This window comes from Falco rusticolus, chromosome 3 (genome assembly GCF_015220075.1).
Source record: "Falco rusticolus isolate bFalRus1 chromosome 3, bFalRus1.pri, whole genome shotgun sequence".
NCBI lineage: Eukaryota > Metazoa > Chordata > Aves > Falconiformes > Falconidae > Falco > Falco rusticolus.
The window spans coordinates 120,988,122-121,005,090 of NC_051189.1; positions in this window are offsets into that span (position 1 = coordinate 120,988,122).

Here is a 16,969-nt window from a genome sequence, read left to right on the forward strand (position 1 = left end):
GGTGATACCGTCCATGAACAGCTGCATTCTGCCAGTTGGGGTGGTGCCCAGGTGTGCTCGTCCTTCCAGCTGTGTGCCCTGAGGACATGGGCGGCCATGTGGATGTAGAGGATGACTTTTCCACTTGCTTTTCCATTTTTTCTGCATGCTTCTGTGTGTGTGTGATACACTAGAGCTGAAGGAAGACTCTTTGCCATTCCAGTTTTGTAATTTTAGGAAAGCTGCAATTGCAAAGCGTGAAAGACGGCGTTGGTTCCTCTCCCAGCTGCGTGGGTTTTCAGTCTCCTCTCTCCTGTGATTCGCAGCAGACATCACCTTGGAGGAGAATGATAAGTAACCAATGACTCCTGGGCTACATGAAGGAGGAAGCAGGAGGAGGGGGTCAAAGGGAAGGGAGGACCAGAAAATGATGTGCAAGAGCCCAGACAAGGGACTGGAAGTGGGAGGACGGGAAGGGCAGGGGATAGAGGTGGTCCCCCCCGGCCAGTGACAAGACCTACCCCCAGACAGGTTTTGCAGGGCTGGAAGGGGGTTGCCTTTTTCCTCTAAAAATCATTTTGATTTTGGACCTTTCAAAAAGGTCGGCACTGGGGCGGATCCCGCTGCAGGGAAGTCAATGGTACTGGGCTGGTTTGCCTCCAAGTTTCCCATTCCCTCCTCATTTTGCTTGGTGGGTGCCAAAGGTTCCTGGGAGGGAGCTGCTTTGCTCCACATGAGCCTTGGCTCCTGCTCCCCAGACTCATAATTCAGAGCTATCCCACCCTTGCCATGAGTCACCAGCACAGAGGCTTTAATAGGAACAAAACCATTAGCTAAGAAAAAACAATGGATTTTTTTTTTCTCCCTCCTACCACCCTTTTTATGATTATAAGTGTTTCTGGGCTCAGAGGTTTTCTGCAAGGCTCTGGCTGCTCCTGAAGTGACATTGAGTTTTCAACACTGAGAGGTTTATTAGAATAACTGGCATCTCACCGGGCACCTCGCCAGCTGCTCGGCTGGGCTGGAGCCTGCAGCGACAGGGATGGGTGTGTTGTGCATGTGTATGTATGTATATATATATGTATGTAATTAATATGTATGTATATATGTATATACGTGTGAGTGCAAAGCACGCATGCATGCGCAGGTTCAATATAAATTCTGCACTTAACGAGGAGGAGGGGGGATTATTCAGCATCGTGTGCTGGGCTCCGCAGCCAGCGGACCCTGTCCTCTGCCGTGGGCTGCAGGATCAGGCCCCACTCTGTGGGGTCCTTCCTTCCCTCCCGCTCTTCGCCCTGTCACAGCAACGACCTGATCCTGGCTACCTTGGCGCTGGGTTGGGGTCTGCCACGGTGGGGGTTAAGGAGCCTTTTGCTGAATACCACATCACCAGCTGGAGCCGAGCCGGAGCCTGGGATGGCTGAGGCTCTGTGTTCGCTGTGGTTTGTCCCACATACCTTGTGCCTGCAGCTCTGCGGACAGATCCACACCCAGTCTCTATAGCGAAGTATCAGTCTGGAGTGTACAAACTTTTTTTTTATGTTGTTTTGTTTCACTTTTTTAAACTATTATTTCTATTTGGGGAAAAAAAGTCACCCTAGGAGACACCTGTGTGATGCCCAGATGCTTTTTTTCACCCCACGTTCCAGACAGCTCATCCACCGCATCTCCAAAGACCTCAAGGGTACCAGTGACTTTACGCGCATAAGCTACCCCTGTTCTGGGTCCCCCTGGTCTAAGTCATAAAAGTACAGCTGACAATCAAACCAGAGAGAACTGCTGACTTTAGAAAAATGTATATCCATTGCAGTTTGATAGAACTACTTTTTAAAATCACATGCTTATCTCTCACTAACACCTACCATCAAGTCTCCAGGATAAATTGTCACCCATTGGTTCTTCTGTAAATAAACATGAAATGTTCTTGTATAATTTAAAAAAAAAGAAGAAAAAGAAAGAAAAAAAACCCCACCAAAATTTCCATTGATATACATCAAAAAAAGTATCCCTTTCCAGAAGATGTAAATAATTCAAACAAAAAGAAAAGCCCAACTAGTGAGTCCCACTTCACCTTTTCTTTGGAACTGATTTAAATTCCCAATAGGAGAATGAAAAATCTCTTAACAATAGAAGAAACTACAAATGTTTTACCTTTCAATGACTATGGGAGGGAAAAAAATGTGTGTAAATATTTTTAATAGGAAACATATCTTAAACAGAACCTTTTTTTGTATGTACATAACTCTTCTAGAGTTTAGTACTTAAATTGCTTCATAGTGTCTGTTAAAAAACAAAAATAAAATGTTTGTTTATTGTTTTTGTTCTTACTCAATGGCCAAAACTTTAAAAATAATTAAAAAAGACTATAAAAATCATCTTTGCCAATGGATCTAGCACTGTAATGGTACTGTCTATTTTTTTTAATTATTTCTGTGCTGTGCCCATTTATAAAAGGAGGAAAAAAAATAATAAAGTCATTTAAACATTGTCTGCCCAGGGCTTTGCCTGCTTTCTTGCTGCGAACTGCCTGCCCCTGGATTTTTGTCATACCGGCGTGCAATGAAGGTGAAGGGAGAAGATCTCACTTGTTCTCAGGCCTCAATACCATCAGGTGAGGGATGGTGGTCTCCATGGCAGCTCTGCAGAGAAGCTGAGGAGCCAGCAGCAGTGTGGACCACCCTAGCGCAGCTCGATTGCGCCCATGCTGGACCATGGGGGAGGTGTGGATGCAGCGGGGGGCTGCAAGTGGTGCAGGTGTTTCTAACAGCACGGAGAGCCATGGAGTGTTGTGGTTCAGCCACTGCATCCCCACCTCCCGCGAGTGTCACCAGCAAGCTGGAGAAGATGTCCAAGCTGCACGAGCCATCCCCTCTCCAAGCGGGAGGTGGAAGCCGCCTGGGCTGTTGGCGTGGGGTCCGGCTCTCGCAGCTCTCCTTTCCAAAGCAAATTCCTGGAAGTGAACTTGGTGAGAGATTTGGCAGCAATGCTGCTGGCCTCTGTAAGGAGATGCTTGGATGTATTTAATCGGCTCCTCCATTGCAGAGGCCAGACCTCTGTGGATGCATCCTGACTCACAGCAGAAGGCACAGTTTGTATGGCCTCATGCTGCCTTGAGAGTCAGCCCCAGCCGAGGGCAAATGCTGTGCCCCAGGAGCTTACCAGCCTCATGGGCTGGATGTGCTCCATATTGTGCGGCAGAAACAGCCCCGGTGATGTACTGCTGGCACAAATTTCAGGGAACATCACTTTGTTTGGGTTTGGGGTATGTCTTTGGAAGTGTTGCTGGTTGTTATTACCAGCCTGGACCTTACTTCCCTTATAATTCTCTGGCTAAAGTTTCTCAGGCTCCATCACAAAGTGCTGCATCCACTAAAAAATGGTTAAACTGCTCTTCTGTATAACCCATCACTGAGCCTTTAGCAAGGGTCACAGACTGCTACAGTGGACAAACCCCGTCCTTCCTTTGAGGCCAGGCAGCTCAGAAGTACCTTGCTGGATGGGGGGTAGCAGATGGAACCCCAGACCACCTCCCTTTTTACCCCAAGCACGGGCTCTTGGAGCTAGGCAGGTCCTGGTTGCCACCAGCCCCTATGTACCCCCAGGACTGCTCCACGCAGCAGCTCTCACTGCCTACAGAGGCATCTCAGATTTACCAGGGCCACCCATTCAGGTTTTCAAGCCTGTCCCCAGCCCCAGAAATAATGATTTCACTGTGCTGGTGGACAGATTACCCATACACTTGGCAGCAGCCACAGCCAGCTGCCGTTACAAGTGAAGTGAATAACTGCTTGCAGCGAGGTGTTGGTATTCAGGCTGAAGGCTTGAAACAGCCTCTAATTATATCCCTGTCCCCATTTCTTGTATTTTTTTTCCCCCAGCGGCTCTTATGGAACATTCCCTTCCCACAGCATTGCTGCAGACCCCCAAGATGTGATACGATAACTCCAAATGGTCCAAGTAGGGTTTTTTTTTACAGCTAAAGGGGCTCACTGTGACTCCCTCCTTATAAATCTCTGTGACATGAGCTGAATGTCCAAAAATAACACTGAAATTGAGACTTCACCTTGCAAATTAACGGGCCCTAGGCACTAACCCCTGCCTTGATTCAAAGGGCTTTTAGTCAATTACACAAAACAGCCACGATGCACACCCGAGCGCCCAGTGCTGAGCACCTCCTGCAGACACATCTGGGAAGGAGCTTCAGATATCAACCCTGAGCTGAAAAGAGCATGGAGGGAAACAAGACTGTCACCACTGTCCTGGGTAAACTGTCCTCAAAACCTTCAAGAGCCAACAGCTGGAGCAACAATGGTGCCTGTGCTCTAAAAAGCTGCATTGAAAATATGCCAACTTTAAGGGTAAAACCAGGCCCCCAGCTTAACCTAAGCCTGGGGAGGGGAGACCCAGGCTTGTATGCAGTGCCACTGCTCCTTGAAATTGGGATATGAAGGAATAACTTTAAAGCAGTGACAACTACTGCCTGAGCTGAAATACATTTCCTTCTAGTCAGCTTTAGAAGGTTTCTAAAAACACTGAAATTACTTGTCTTAGTACTAATGGGCTTCAGATGGAATGGGAAAACGCTCTGCTCAGCCTCCAAAGGAAAGGATTAAACAGCAGCAAGCCAAAAGATTAACATTGTGCTTGGCTTTTTAGGCACTTTGATGACATGGGCACTCATGATTGTTTTCCAATCATGAGGAATTGAAAGATGAAGACTAATCTATTCCAGATAAATGCAATGAGTGGTTTAGAGTTGAGGTGGAACAGCTCTGCATGTTCCTGTGCTCAGGGGATGCGGGGTGAAGCAGGAAGGCAGTGAGGTCAAACCTGACGCCAAGGGCCACAGGATGCAAGTCTCAGCCCTGAAGTCTCACAGAGTCTTCACAGAGAAGCGCAGGTACAGGTGAGAAGCCAAATCAGGAGCTAAGGGATGAACAAGCCAATAGATATTTTCAAACAACCTGGATCCAATAAACATCTTAAAAAACCTGGCTGAGGCACCTGGAAGCATTAGTTCCCACTGAAGGCCCATGAAAGGACTTTCAAAATGCAGGAAAAGAAGAATCAGAGTGCTTTAAACTTCCTGGTTTACTTTATAAACTAGAAAATCTTGGATGAAATAGTCATACTGCTTGTAAGCACCCTGAAGATGGCAAGGACATTGGTCCCGATGAACTTGTCAAGAACTGATGTATCAAATCCATCTAAGGTGCTTTTGTGACCAGGAACCTTGCTCTTTGCACAGACAAGGACCTGTCTGTGTCAAACGTGGTCAGGGCAGGGAGGATTTTGTCACTGCCTCACAAGGAACCTTCAGGTACATGCAGTTATTGTAAGATGGGTGAAAAACCTGTTTGTAAGGTACCTGGGAAGTGGTTATCAGCAGTTCACTGTCAAAATGGACAGATGGATTGAGCGGGCATCCAGACAGGGTCTCTTCTAGGGGCAGGTTTATTCAATATTTTCATTAACAATTGAATGATGGCATAATATGGATGACTAATAAATTTGCAGACAATACCTTGCTGGAAGGCACAGAGAGCACATCAGAGAACAGGGCTGTAATTCCAAGTAATCTTAATAAATTGGAAAGGTATCATAAAAAAAAAAAAAATCATGTCCATGATCACTGCAGAGGTCAGTACCACCAAAGAATAATTCGCTATGGTGTCTCCAAGTATCCAATACAGAAACCTCAAGAAGGCAATTTGTCCTGCCTATTTCTTTGCTGGACATAACAGGGATTGAGAAACTTTCTTCAAAGCAATTTAATGCATTCTAAAATGTGGGATATAACATTTATTGAGATGCAAATCAAGGTACTGTGCATCTCTGTGATACAGAGCCAGCAAAATCACAGCAGACCACCATTGTGTGGTTCCGTGTGCCATATCCCTGGCTGTGCTTCATTCCAGGCCAAGGCAGCACCTGCAGGGGAATGCTGTCCTCTCTGAGTCACCAGCCCAGAGGTGTCCCAGCTGTCCTTGCCCATGACCCCGGGATGTGACTGCTGCAAGGACATGGCTGCTACCCTGCTCAGGGAGAGCCCATGTGGCATCCACCACCCAAAGCCACCCCACTGGTGGCTCTTGCTTGCTGATGTGCCTCAAGCCTGGAAATAGGTTCAGGGCTTCTGGATGCCCCTCACCAGGGCATCAGGCCACTGGGCCATCTTGCAGGGATATAGCTAAAGCAACAGTGGCACAGAAAGGGCATTTTTTTACAGCCATGAAAGATGCATTAGTGTATCTGACATGCAGCACACCTGCATAAACTCCCTTACTGGTTCAGCTGGCTTTGGCTTTTTGTTGTCCATGCCTGCCATTGAGATGTGCTTCTCTAAGGCAGGATTTCAAAGGCATGAGTGAGTCAAGTGCCAGGTTCTAGGGACATTGTGCCACAGGATGCCACCTGTGAAAGTCCTGGCAGCCCCCAGAACCTGTACAGGCCTCCCAGGGTGCCCAAATGCTATAGGATGTTTGAGTGCAATGGAAGGGTGTTGCCAGGGGCTTGCATGCTGGATGGGGACCTCCTACATGAGCCATTGGGTCATGCTGCAAGGGAAGCAAGGCAGGGAGGGATACATGCCGCTGCCTGGGATTTTTCCATAAGCTCACCTAAACATTCAGTTATTGAAGAATGAGGTCAGACTCCAATGCCTTCATGGCTTTACCCCACCTCCCCATAGCACCACCCCACAGCACTGACTGCATCTCAGCAGTGATAGAGCCATCCCCTGTTAGTCCTCAGAGAGTTACAAATCCTTCCTGACCTTTTCTGCATAGTTCAAATAAACAGTTTTTACCAACTGCTCTGACTAATGCTGACTTACTGCTCCTAAGGCAGCTCTGCTGGAGGCAGTGATGGGCTGTCCTGCCTTATCCCAGGGAGCAGGCAGCTGCTGCTCTGCTCCCACCTCAGGATGCAGACATGGTGGGTCATCTGCCTCCCTTTCCCTCAGCTCCCTGGCAGGCCTGATCCTCTATGCAGAAAGTCCTATTTCGGAGTCCTTTGCATTGCTGTAAATAAATAACCCCCACATCCTCATTCCCATCTTTTCCCATTTCTTCTGAGGTCCCTCCCACCTAGCTCATCTCTAGGAATCAAAAATCCCCCTCACCCAAGTGTCCTCACTGTGTTTTCCCCCGCCTTTTGTAGCTCCTGGACTCTTTCCCCGGCTTTCCAAGGTCAGGAAATACTTTAAAGAAAATAAATATGTATGTAAAAAAATTAAATCCCAGCAAAGAATGGCTGGATAAAACTCCTTGTCCTGGTCTGCAAGACAGGACTGTCTGATGGGAGTGGTGGATATCTGGGGACAGCGGACGCCAGTGGCTCCAGAATGCCGCCTTGGAATATTTTTGGTCTATTGTACAGGATTTGAGAGAAAGAGCAGCCTATTCCTATCTGCGTGACAGCATTTCCTGAGCATCAGCAGATATTAATAGTAGCTAATACAGTAGTCAAACATTTCCTATTATTTACCTGCTTCAAGACAATTGGCATCTGTGCTGGTAAACATACCCTTGGGATTTGCACATATCCCTCACCTACTCCCAGACCTGCTCAGACGTATTTCCTCTCCTCCACCATCAAGGCCCTGTTTTTCCTGAGGCTGCATTCATCCCCGAGGTGGGAGGGCAGGACAGTTTGCTCTGTGTCCTATATCTGAAAGGACAGAGAATTCCCTGATGGATTATTTCCCTCTATAGAAAGGTTCGGAAAAATCAGCATTTGTCCAGGACTGCTGGAGCCTGGACATTTTGTGCCTGGATTTGTGTTCAATGAGAAATTCTGCTGCTGACAATCTGTGTTCAATCTAATGAGGAACAAAGCCAATTAAAAATAATAGGGACCCTGTGCTACTGCCTGTAAGAAAACAATAATAATAATAAAGGCCAAATCAATTTAAGTGTTCCATTTAGATAAAATCTAAGCATTCCAGTCTGGTTCTGCCTTTCTCATTATTTTTTGTAATCCTCTCTCATCAACACTAAGGCATTGGAAATTGAGAATTGAAACAGCTGGTTCTGATAAAACTCAGACCAAATTTCATCCCTGTCAATGACTTCCAGAGGAAAACACAAGCAGACCCACTCCTTCCACCACAAATTGTGTTTCCTGACACAGCCATGGGATTTCTCTCTGGACTTAGCCCACTGAATTGCAGGAAGCCTCTTCATCTTCTACAACTTGAATTTTGGGGAAAGGAGTGCATCAGAGCAGAAGTCATCATCCTCTTATGGCATGGGCTGGAGAGCTGTCCTGCAGATCTGGTCTAAGTAAACTTACCTGGCAAGAGAAACTACTTAGCAATTCTGCTTGCATTCTACCACAGAAATCATTAGCATAATGTTTAAAAACAAAAATTTGGAAACACTTGAAAAGACTATTAGCTGGGTTCTATCACCTCCTTACACCACCCAACTAGACCTCATCTCCTAAGGGAAGCTTCCTCCTTTAAGTATCAAGGCAGGAGCTCATTTGATGAATGTGAGAGGTAGTCTTTATGTGCAAATGATCCACACAGCTGCAAATCATTGCACTAAATAGTTTGCAGGGTATTTGCCACATAGGGCAGGATGTTTCTGGCAAGTGATGCTGTTGTGCCTTTACATTTCATGCCTTCCACAAGGTGTGTTGATTGAAGATTTGTTCCTGCCCCTGTAAAGCTGGAGTGGTTGGTGATGGGTGCTCGGGGATCCCCTGGGTGGCATTTGCTAGGAACACACAGGGAACAGACATGCCTCCACCATCTCCCTGCCGGCAAAAGAGGAGGTCAGAGGGCTAGGGACAGCAGGAGGGGGAATCCTATCCACCACCTGTTCTGGAAAATCGTACAACAGAGGAGGGGTTACAGAGGGAGGCTGCTTTGATTTAAACTTACTGAGACTGTATAAAATTATGTTTTCCTGTATTCCCTCACCTATGTCTTCTACAAATATCTCTGGCTCAGTTGTCTATTTTTGGATGCTGGGAATTAACACCTTTATTTGCATTTTGCCTTAATTTGGCCTGAGTTAAAAGCAATTTCAAGGTAATTGGATAATGACAAGGCTTTCATCAGCCAAGGCTATGGCAAGTCTCCATAGCTGGGTCAGAGGAGAAGCTTCAGGAAGTGCCCTGGCACCCAGCGGTGCTCTCCAGATAACTGTAGGGCAGCAGTGTCCCCAGAGGAGCTGCAGTGGCTGGGGAAGAGGAGGGGCTGGGAGAAGACGGGGAGACTTTTTGGCAAGATCCTAAGATCATAGTCAGTGTGCTGGAACAAGGAGGGTTTCTGAGTTTTGAGCTTTTTGGCTGAACCAGTTCTTTAGGTTCTTCTTAGCCATGTACTGTGGAAACTGAGGCACAGGCAGTGATTGCTCTGTATCTCTCTGATCCGATAGCTTCTCTAATAGCATTAGCTAAGGATGCAGCTGGGGAGAGAAATGATTCCCTGTGCTGCTCTCTGAATGGGAGCTGAAAGTTTCTTCCTGGCTGTGAATGATTAGGAGTCAGTTCTTGGTCAGAAACATTAGGTCTTGCGTGCTGTCTGGGGCTCAGGTTTCAGTCTGAATCCATATTATTATACCCCAGTGCATTTCCCTTTGTAATAGCCCAACACTCTTTGAATCCAAAATGACTCAAGGTAATGAGTTCAACAGCTAAAATCTGTGAAAAAACTCCAAAAGTGGGCTGGTTTTCAGGTACTTCCTGCCTGTGTGTTTTGCATGAAGAGTGGTGCCCTGAGAAGGGATGTCTCTGAAATTTGATGTTACAAGGTCTCTGTGGGTTGATATGAGAAAGAGGAGGATGGTTTGTGTAGAGAGAGCACTGCTCGTCTGTGTGGACATGCACACAAAGCCCTGATCCTGCCTGGTGTGGTACGTGGTCTATCCTGCCAGGATAACAGTGTGTTATGCCTGCTGTATGTCTTCCTGCTCGACCAAGAAGATTTTGGACCACAGCCTTCCCATCTCACCTGGCTTTCTGTCCTGAGAAAACACAACTTGCATCCTTAAACTGTTCTCTACACTGCTGCCACCTGTCCTGTAAGATACTATAGACTGCATATACTGCTTGGGCAGGAAACTTAACACATATGGAAATCCTGGGCTGCTATTTTTTCTGGAGGCATCTGAAGAGCCCCCCTATCTCCTCCTCACTCCCCTGTTCACAATCAGCTCAGGGCACGGTGTGGAGCAGGGCTATAACAAGATTATCTCTCCTCATGGCAGGCTCTTGCCATCTGCAACTGCAGTCCCACCAGCTGCATCTGAGGCTGCTGCCGAGCAAAGTGTCAGCAGTTGATAATGATAATAAATTAATAATAGCCTAATTATTTTTTTCATTATTTCTGCCTCCTCAAGAGCTCCCAGAGGCACTGAATAATTCACTGATATGTTTTGTACTATAAGTCCAAATAAGCCCTGATGTTTGGGAGGCCAGGCGGCAACGGCTCCCCTCCAAGCCCGGGGTGGGACAACTGCTACACCCTGGCTCCCTCCGGTGTTGCAGGGACTCTGCCTCGCGAAGCAGAAAACTTGTCTCTTGCTGCATACGCCTGCACTAACAGCGAAGGCAGCAAGCTAAGGATTACCAGTTGAACTGGTTTTGATTGAGGAAGGAGGGGAAATGTTTTCTTTCCAGGCTGTGGTGTTTTATGTGCCTGTTTATGTGTAACTTGTGGTACAACACACCCACTCCAGGATGGCTGCAACCTTCTAAAAGCCACCTGAGAGTCTACTTCAGCCCAAACCCCATCTGTGGTCAGGGAAGAGGCTGGCCCCTCTGAAGGGTGATCTGGCTGTCCTTCGGTGGTAGGGTGAATCTCTCCCAACCCTGAGTCTCGAGAGTAGCTTGGGCCAAACATCCAGGCAGGTGTAAGAGACATGATCCAAAATCTGCTCTTTGTGTGCAATTTGCATCTGCAAAGACAACATGGAGCTAAAAAAGGAGTCAAGAATTGTTCTCAGGGTGTTGGAGGAGCCCCAGGCATTTTTTTTTCTGAAAGACCACAAACCCCTGTGTTTAACCCTGTAAACAGAGGCTGAGCAGGAGCTTCTGTTTCTAATAACATCCAAAGGATTAGCACTAGGGAGGGAGGAGAGCTATTTAAGCTTGAAGGCAATAATTAGGAAACAAGTGGGTATAAACTAGCATAAATAAATTCAAACTAGAAATTACAAGCTTCCTAAAACTCCAAGCAGTGAGGTCTGGAGAAGCCTCTGACAGGGACCTGGGAGGCAAAACCCAGAGACATGTCAAGGGGTAAGACCAGGATCGCTTTGGGATGCTCTGGCCTCCTCTATCTTCTGCAGGTGAGTGCTGCAGGATGAGAAATTATAGAAGATGTGAGATGCTTTCCCTGCCCTGGAACAGGACTACACATCTCCATTTTGGGTCTTCATGTGACTTTTGCAGAGCTGGAAAAAAACAATTCTACATGGTTCAACAGGAAGATTTTCTTTAGTAATTCTGGAATACCTCAAATTACAATGCCTCTGAAAGAAAGCAGTGCGGCAATTGGCTTGTGTTTCAAAATGGTTTGTCATTTGAAAATGGGAAACCTATCTTGTGTCATCTTTCAAAATGGCAAACCACACCATTTAAATTATATTCAAGAAATTACTCTAAATTATTCACATTAAGAAAGGTAGTGACTTAGATCTTTCCCTTAAAAAGTGTTGGTTGAATACTGATTGTGATGAAAATGAAATCTAATTTTTGATGTCTATGGTGAAGAAGACAAGACAACATGAGTTTAAATTACAGCGAGAGGGAAAAGTAATATCCTAGAGGTAGAGACAGCAGAGCAGGGTCTGGATTACCTAGGACCATTGTGGGATCTCCACCACTTAGCCTTTCAAGGTCTTTTAGTGATTCTTTCTGGTTTGAATTGCCATATCTCTGTAACATTTGTGTAGGCAAAGCTCCGACAGAGCTGTGTCCTGTCCTGGAATGAAGGGGCAAATGGGCATTGGAAGCCACTACCTGCTGCTCAGCCACCTCTGACACACCTCAGGTGCCACCTGGTTTTGCTCAAAGGGTAGGGAGCCAAGGTGTCTGGGGGACCCTCACTTTCACATCCAAAGGGTGCTGCTCCCAGTAAATCAATCCCTGCAGCAGATGGTGAGAGTGACAGATAGATAGGCAAAAGGTCATTTGATTTTCACTATTTAATGCATTAAAAATAAAGCCAGAGGTTACATTTACACCACCCTGCCCCTTTAAAAGCAGTGGATGTTTCCTCACCTCCATCAGCCTGTGAGAAGACAAAAGCAGATGGTGCTGCAAAAAGGGAAAGAAGAGCTTTTGGCATCCTTCAGGATGTCTCACCAGGCACTCAGCAGTGACAATTACTGAGCAGGTAATGAAGACAGAGCAGAAACAGTGATTTGCTGCTTGTGGAGAACAAAAGAAATTGCCTTCCCACCCCCCCCACCCCCCCACCCCTCCATAGATCAGGGCAAACAAACAGCTTCTTTAATAATGAAATCTGCCTTGATGTGTCCAAGATAGGGTTCTCCTGCTGGGATGAGCTGGTCAGCTGATAACGGGCAGTTTATCATTAGCCCCAAACAGCAAAGATTATCTCCCATGGCAAACGTACTAGAGGCTGCCAGATCAAATACTTTAGAAAGAGATTTAGAGGGGAGAGAAAAATATTTAATGCTTCTCCTTCCTCGTCACCATAGTTGGCACATCTTGGAGCCCCTTGGCTGTTCTGGGACATGACTTTGCCCTTCCTGGGGGAGCTGAGGAGAGGACAGAGCAGAAATGCAACTGCAGAGGTGTCCAGGATGGGAAGAGGAACACACAGCAGATTTGAGGTTTTGCCTCAAGGGTTCACAATATAATATCTGAGTAATTCTTATTTGCTCAAATGCAAATTATTCTACTGCATCTTGGTATCCGGGAAGTAATGTTACCCCATATTTAGAGCCCTGAGGCCTTGAGACGGCCACTGTGGGGTCAGGACAGAGCTGGGGGATGGACTTGCCAAGCTGTAGTGTCATGCTATGGTGCAAGACCTGCCAGGGCTGGGAAAGCAGCACCTGGGTTTTTTCCCAAAGCTCCTTTCCAGGCAGGTTAGGAACATGGAGAAGAGGAAAATCACAACAAACACCAATTTACACACTGGTTTTTGGTGAGTGGACAGGTCATCACCAGGTGCCCACCAAGGCTTTACATCTCCTCTCCTCTGCAGCCTGTAGAAACAGGAGGAATTAAGCCACAAAGCTGCAGTTGCTTCAAGAAGAGAGAAAACTCGTGATTCCTGCTACATCTGAGGGACCTTTTAAGGAGCAGCAAAAGCAAAGCCTGGGGGCTTGTGCCTGGCTTTGATCAGAGCCTGCTGCTCCGGGCCACTTTGGACAACTCTAGAAGCCTGGAGATATTTTTTTTTCTTTGCTGAAGCCCCAGATCTTTTGCTTGGAGAAGAACCTGGGAATGAAGATTCAATTGAAAGGATTAATTGTGGCGGGCAGAGGGGAGTGCTATGGGAGGTGAGCCACTTCGGTTTCAGGCTGGCCAGAACAGAGGGTAATTTAGTGGGACATAATGCATTTAAGTTTCTGGCTGGCAGAGAAGAGGGTAATTGAGTGGGCGTTGATCTCTTGAGGTTTTTGCTGGGTAGAGAAGAGAATAACTTGCAGGAGGAGACTCATGGGCAAGTTCTCTTTAGTTTCAGGCTTCACAGTAAGTTTCTTTTTTAACTTTAGTGCCATCTTCCCCGGCTGACTCTGCTATTTCAGATGCCTGATTACAGAGCAGCTCTTTGAGGATGCTGAATGGCTCAGGGGCATGGGAAGGGGGAACAGAGACTTCTTCCAACCCACGGTGCTGGTGACCCCTTGGGTGGTGTGTCTGAAGGAGCTGCCAGCTCACAGTCCTCCTCGGCACTCTGCTGCCATTTCATAAGAACTCAGCAGTGTAACTGGCCTCAGCAAAGAGGTTGGGCTGGACTGTTTGATCACCATGGCCTTATCATCTTGCGGAAAAGGTCATCTCTGGGTACATCTCCAGGTCTGATGCTTTGCTCTGCTCCACTGGAGTGAGAATTTCAGCCTCGCCAGGTGGCTCAGAGCACTTCAGCTGTGTTTTCCAGAAGCAGGAGCACAGATAAAGACCTCCATTTTCCTAAAGAGCTCATGGGTCTATCCTCTGGTCAAACCAGAGGAAGGAAGATTTCCTTGTGGCTAGGACTTTTAAAGCCTTTTCCTCCCGTGTGAATTAGTCTAGTAAAGGCTAAATCTATATGGCAGCTTTTCCCTCAGAATTTTCTTATGACCTATTTCCACGAAACTGGTAGAGAAATTGTTTCCCTGAGACTTCTTAGCCTATCTCAAATGGCATTGAAGTCAGCCAGCAGGTTTGGAAGTTACTGAGGATGGACAGATGCAATAGTAGCTGCTAATGTGATCATGTACCCTGTTTCCAGCAAGGGGAAGGTTCAGTGGGTGCTCTGGTCTTCCAGCTCTCACATGCCAGACTCAGTTCAACCGCATGCATGGACAATGCTTCTGGCAGAGACCAATTCCAATAGCCCCAGCTTCAACTCTTGTTTAATTTATCTTCCTGCTTTAAAGATACTCAAAGCAAACCTTAATTTCCTTCCTTCCAGAGGGCATGTTTGAGTTGCCTCCAAGCCTATTCTCCAAAACCACCTTTGGATGGGCTTGGAACTGACAAAGTCAGGGCAAGGGACTCCAGGCACCGTGGGCTGAAGTCAGCGTTGTCATGAAATGCATCAAGGGCACACAACCTCACAGGCTCAACAGGGCTAAGACCACCTCAAGCTTTGGCTATTTAAATATTACATGTCTGTTTTATAGAATCCCCCTTTGCCAAAAAGAGAGCCGGGCATTTCAGGAGTGTGTCTGAGAAGGGGGGCTCAGTGGTCCTCTGACATTGCTTCCCTCTTGGGGAAAACCCTTCCATTTTAGACAGCTACAGTTATTTATACAGTACCTAATGTAAGAAGACTCTAATCCCTTGAGAGGTTTCAAGATGCTCCTGTCATACGGCTAATATTTAGATCAAAATTCTCTTTTGCTAAGTAGCAATATTGCTCAAACTTCATTTCAGAACACCCCACCAGAGTCTAGTTTTGCAACAGTTTTTCATGCTTTAGCAGAGAGCTCCTGTCTATTTATATACATCTCCTCCACACTGAATAACCACAAGAACAACTAATAGGAAGTGCTTGAAACATGTCTTAATTAGTCTGACATTAGCAAGCTCCAATGTCTTTAGTTAATTGATAGATTTTAGCATGATTCAATCTCAGAAATTGAGCGAGAGTTTCATCTACCTTCATCAGAGGCTGAACAAAATGCATTCATATATCTCTCAGGGCAAGGATATTTGACACAACAGCAGTTGATCGAATGGAGAGGAACCACCTCTAAAGGCAGCTGAAAGAGCACCCAGAACTGCCTCTTGGCTAGTCTGCATTAAGTGTGACTGCAAAAGATAGTACTCATGCTTAGCTAACAACCAGAGGATCTCTACAGCAGAGCCAGTGTTTGCCGTACAGCAGTCGTCCTCTTCAGAGACAAAGCATGTAACTGAGAGAGAGACCAATTCCTCAGCATCACCCAGCTCTAAGTCCCTCCCTGCAGCCCATCTTCATAGCCACAGGCCAAGGTGGACCAACGCATCATAGAGGAGGGCCCATGGGAGCAGGGGTGACACTTGTTGGTGCCAGTGGTGGTGGAAAGGGAATCGTGTGCTTCTGGTCAGCTTCTGTGCTGGTACCTCTCTGGGCTCCTGGTTATCCCTATTTGTCAGGAACCAGTCTGACAGTTATGTGAGCCATCATGGGTCCTGGTTTGGATCTGCCCAGCACTATTAGTGATTTCATCTAATGGTTGGACTTCTCTGTCTCCCTACAAGCACTGAAGTGCTCAGTGAAGATGAACTCGTGGTGCTCCAGAGCTCCCAGGGTTTGCCCAAGTCATTGCTGGGGAAGATGTCTGCGGCAGAAGAACATGTCTAGTCTACCAAAGGTGAGAAGGGAGACACCTGGTCTTGGCAGAGAAACTCGTACTTAGGTCAGCTATCTGCACTACTCCTATCTGCCAGGAGCAGTTTCTGCAGGCAGCCAGCACCTCCGGGGACTGTGGAATTTTCATCCATTTTCCTGGAGGCAGTAGGCTGATGCAAAGTGAGCAGTGCCAAATGCCTTCCAAGAGCTGCCACTACAGGTACAATGGGGGTCCCAGTTCTGCAGACCATTTTTTTCGCCTGTAAAGAGGGCTCATCCAACACTTCTGAAGAAGCATTTTCCTGGCAGGCATAATCCAGTGACCTTCCTGTCCCTCCTCCAACTTCAAGGAGTAGGCAGCAAAGAGAGACCCTGTGATTTGAGGCAAACCTCAGAGCTTTGCAGTGTATTTGCAAAGCAACTGCTGTGCTGCTGAACTCATTTCACTGAATAAAAGGCCCGCAAGGAACATCTCAGGCCTATTTGCTTTGGATTTATAATGACGTTTCAGCAAGTTAACCCGGCTTTTGAAAAAAGTTCCCCAGTGTTGGAGTCTGCAGAGTAGGGGAAGGGGAGACGATGAAAACATTTAAAGGAAGCCCTGTGGGGATGGCTCCAGATTTAAGCCCTCATAAAATGCAACTGGTTTTCCAAGACATGCAGAGCCAGATTATTGTGACAGCAAATAGGAGGTGAGGGGGAACTGGCCAAGTGGAATTGTCTTAATAGCCACTAGAAAAGCAAATGCTGTGTAAATGCTGTAAAAAACATTACAAGCTGGACGCTGCTGTTTTGACAAGCGGCACGTGCAAAACTGAGAAGAAATCCTTGCAGCACCTTGTTCACAGCATCTAAATTCTCAGAGGGTGTTTTGTGACTTAATCCCCATCATGATGCCTAGTGCTGACACGGGATGTGTGCTTGCCCAGTTTGCTGGGGGTCCCTGTTAGGGACTTCTACCACCATTCTTTATTCCATGCTCCATCAGAACTCATTTGTGCAGCCCAACATCAA